Below are 4,623 nucleotides of genomic sequence, written 5' to 3'. Positions count from 1 at the left end.
TTAATCATCTCCAAGTTATTTCAATAAAACAAGGAGCTGCGGATGTTGGAGATCTGTAACAAAAATATTTTTAAATCTACTCAGGGACCCTGCAGCCTTTAAAATTCACATCAAGTTCAATAACTCATGAGCCTGCTTCTGTGTGTCCATGGTTTTTACACACCCGAACGCTGGTCCTGTCATGATATGGGTTGCTTTCAGCACACCCAATTCATTCTCACCCATTCTTAGTCCTATTATCACATGAGATGGGTTGTTTTCAGCACAGCCTACCCATTCTCTCTGACTCTCATTTCTCATTATCATTTATTCAGCTTCTCTTCTGTCCTGGCCTCTGAATAATCACCCCCGGGTCTGCCTACTCCTCTCATAATTCTCTCTTTTCTGGGCTCTGTCTCCAACTATCTGTTTACCTCTCCCCTCACACCCCCAACTTCATCCTCAGTATAAATACCACATTTTCCAAGCTGCTATCAGTTCTGATGAAGAGTCACCAAACTTGAAATACTAACTCTGCTTTCTCTGCAGAGTTGCTGCCTGACCTGCTGAGTTTCACCAGCAATTTTTGATTTTGCCTAGACTATTTTAGTAGGTCTCAGGAAGGTGGAGTTGAATAGGAGAAACACCAGACGGAAGAGAACGGACTGAGGGCAAGGTGACTGAAAGCAGGGTTGGCAAGGAGTTCAGATGAAGAGATGGAATGGGTTTTGGAAGACATCTCCACAGCCCATGACAATATCAGGACTAGGAACTCGGTCATCAGTGGTAGAGTGGATGGAATGCAGAGAATGAAGTTGCTAGAACAAGGAGAATGATTATTCATTCTGTGATTGTGGACTGAAGAAGTATGGATACAGTTACACCATGGGTTTATAATTGAGGATTTTGAAATAAATCAGGGTTTAGGAGTCACTGAAGGTCATGAAGGTCGATGGTGAAAGGTGACTGGAATTTGAAAGTGCAGCTACGTGAGGGTATCTTCAGTCTATTGTATGTAGCCTTTAACTGTAATGGGAAAGGCAAATTTGCTGTGAAATACTCTGACCATTATACAAGCCAAAACGTGGCAAGCTGTGAAATTTCATCTTCTCTGAATGAAAATCATTGCCAAGAATGAAACAAGTGCAGGGTGTAAATCAGAAGGCATTTTGTGGGTTTATAATTCTCAATTGTTAGGATTAACTGATTCTTGATCCTAAGATTAGTTTCTATCTAAAATTCTCAGTTGTATTTTGTGAACTAAGGCAGAATTGTACTTTTTTAAGTGAGAAACCAAGATGAAAACCCAGACTGCAGGGTACTGTCAAACATAAAAAGGGTTTTAAATAAAAGATGCACTTGCAAAAAAATAGCGAGCTAATGCCACTCATTGGTTTTAAAATTCAGATGATTGGGGAATGTAGGTTTTAAGATCCTGAAGAATAATAATTTAGTAGACTCTGCAAATGTCAACATAATTCAAAGGCAAAATGGAACAAGAGATTATATTGCAGTGTGTTGGGGAGTTCAGAAGCAATAAAAGAGGAAAGTTTAGATGAATTCTGAACCAGTGCCAGCAAAATCGAAGAAGATTATGTGAGAGAGTAATTGGAGCCTAGAGTTGAGTGGGGGGAATTTATCAACACCAATAATGATTTGCATTTATACACTTGCCTTCAGCAATGTAAAATGTCAAAAGACAACTTGCTATTCTTATATTCTATCCCGAAAAGAACTTCTGAATGACCTTTCCCATATGTAACTGGAGTATTCAAGTCTTGGACAGATAAGGGTTTATATAGATAATGAACATATTACAGTATAACTACTTTGGCATGAAAGAGGAAACCAAACTGGTTATAGGCAGCAATAGTAATTGGGGAGATGTTTCACTTGAGGTCAGAGGAGATTACAAGGCTGAGAATGTCAACAACTAAGAGTAAGTAACACTGTCTGCATAAAACTTTTCATAATGGCCTGGTATTTGTGTCAAGGTTGTCAGCACTTGCCGTCATTACTGTGTAAATCTAATAGTAACTTCTGGTGTTCACACACTTGCAGACGAATGCAAAAATTTACAAGTTGCTGTCAGTCATGCCCTACCATTATCTAGGCTATGCTGCTGTAATCCACACTCATGTCATCAACTGAACTTAAATTAATTACTCAGTTTTTGGTGCAACACTTCGGTGAAAAACTTAAGCTTAATTCAATAAGGAATTTATGGTAGTGTAGTAAGACAAAGGTGCCATGACAATCTCCCTGGTTCTGAAAAAATAATTTCCCAGATATGGAGTCTCATACTTCCAAGGAAATTCTGCTTCATAAATTATGTATCTCCCTTAATGCCATCAGCTTGTCCCAATCTTTGTTCAGTTTTCTCTGCAATTATTTAAATGCAATTTATAGTCCATGCTTTTCACTTGCCACCTATGAAAATTGGATAATCTGATTGGATTGATCAGATTCCCTGCTGTTTGCCTGTTTCTGAATGATTGCTTGTCAATGGCTCCAAATTCAATCTGGTTAAGGTAAATAGAACTCTATAATGTGACAAATGTTGTGGGAAGTTTTCTTCACGGTCAATGGCAAGCACTCTTGCTTTGGTATTGACTGCAAAGTTCATAGTCAAAAAGTGTGGCGCTGGAAAAACACAGCAGGTCAGGCAGCATCTGAAGAGCAGGAGACTCAATGTTTCAGGCATAGGTTCTTCGTCAGGAATGTCAACCTGTTTGGATTTGGATGTTCAACCAGTTATTTTAGGCTGTTCAGTGGCATTGGAATTTGAACATTAAACTGCAGGAAAATTAGAGATATGATTTAGCTCTGCTGGCATTTTTAGCAGGATTCATGATTTTTAAAAAATGTTCCATAGACCTATCAAGCAACAGACTCACATATTTACACTCTTGGAATCATACCTGTAGACAATGTCCTGAATACTGACATTACCATTCCTGTAAGGCCCTGTTCCACTGGTAGACCGGGCATACCAGAGGTGTGGCAAAGTGCCACACCGTATGGCGGAGGAAGTTGTTCTGGAAATCTGCAACATTAACTCCAAACCCCATGAAATCTCATGGCATTATGTTAAACACGAGAAAGGAAACTTCCTTCCAATAGCCTTCTACTGCTCCCCTCAGCTGATGAGTCGATATTTCTCTGGGTTGAACACCATTTGGAGGAAGCACTGAAGGGAACAAGGGAAGAGAATCACTCTGGTGGGGGCCTTCAGCATCCATTACCAAGAGCAGCTCGGTAGCACCATTACTGGCCAAGGTGTCCAAGTCTGAAAGGCCAAAGGCTGTTAGAGTGCATCTGCGGCAGATGGTGAGGGAACCAACAACAGGAAAGCCATACTTGATCTCACCGTCACCAATCAACTTGCTTCAGATATGTCTGTCCATGACAGTGTGGAATGGGGTGGTGATATAGTCCTGACTTCACATTAAGGATACACTCCATTTTGTTGTATCGCATTATCATAATGCTAAATGGGATAAATCCAGTAACTTAAAACTAGGCATCCACAAGGCACTATGAAATATGAACAGCAGCAGAAATACACACAACCACAAACTTTAATCTAATGGCCCACTATATCCCCTATTCTACTATGATCATCAAGATTCGGAAATGCCATTGTTGGATTGGGGTGTACAAAGTTACAAATCACACAACACCAGGTTATACTCCAACAGGTTTAATTGGAAGCACTAGCTTTCAGAGTGCCACTCCTTCATCCTTCCAATTAAACCTGTTGGACTATAACCTGGTGTTGTATGATTTGTAACTATGATCATTAAGCTGGGAGATGAACTGTTTTATTGAGAGATAGAAAAACAAGCTATGAAGAGGACATCAGGAGGCTACAAAGATGCATGTATATGTTTAGTGATTTAGTAAAGATCTGGCAAATGGAGTATAATGTGGGGAAATATGAAATTGTCCATTTTAGTAAAATCTAAAAAAAACTTTATTGAAACGGTGAGAGGTTGCAGAATCTCAGACAAGCAGAGGGACTGGATGTCCTTGTGCATAAAATTCCAAGGTTAATATGCAAGTACAGCAAATAATTAGGAAAGTGAATAGGAAGGGGAACAAAACACAAAAGTGGGGAAGAGATTATGCTTCAGTTATAAAGGGGACTAGTGAGATCACATCTGGAGTATGGTTCACACACATTGGTTACCTTATTTGTAGAAGAATGTAAACGCATTGGAACCAATCAAAGATGGTTTACCAGACGAATAGTGCATTGAGCGGGTCATCTGATGGGGATCACGAGGCTTGCACCTGTTGGAGAAAAGAAAAGCATATTGATTGCAAAATATGAAACCTGGGGGGACTTGACAGAGTAGATGCGGAAAGGATATTTCCCCTTATAGAACAAACTACAACTGCGAGGTCATTGTTTGAAAATAAAAGGCTGCCAATTTAAAAGAGAGATGATGAAATATTGTCTCTCATAGGATCATCGCAGCAGGTCAGGCAGAATCCAAAGAGCAGGAGAATCGACGTTTCGGGCATGAGCCCTTCTTCAGGAATGAGGAAAGTGTGCCAAGCAGGCTAAGATAAAAGGTAGGGAGGAGGGACTTGGGGGAAGGACGTTGGAAATGCGATAGGTGGAAAGAGGTTAAGGTG

The 4,623-nt window shown here is 40.1% G+C and overlaps 1 long non-coding RNA gene across 1 annotated transcript in view; it reads left to right on the top strand.

Moving 5' to 3' along the window:
• Positions 1 to 1,841: 1,841 nt before the first annotated feature.
• Positions 1,842 to 4,623, top strand: part of LOC122562479 — a 47,720-nt gene continuing 44,938 nt past the window's right edge. The window contains exon 1 of the long non-coding RNA XR_006315325.1: positions 1,842 to 1,918. This is a non-coding gene — a long non-coding RNA (uncharacterized LOC122562479). The remainder of the gene's footprint in view (positions 1,919 to 4,623) is intronic.

Source organism: Chiloscyllium plagiosum, chromosome 25 (genome assembly GCF_004010195.1).
Source record: "Chiloscyllium plagiosum isolate BGI_BamShark_2017 chromosome 25, ASM401019v2, whole genome shotgun sequence".
Classification (NCBI taxonomy): domain Eukaryota; kingdom Metazoa; phylum Chordata; class Chondrichthyes; order Orectolobiformes; family Hemiscylliidae; genus Chiloscyllium; species Chiloscyllium plagiosum.
This window is presented reverse-complemented; position numbering and strand designations above follow the sequence as displayed.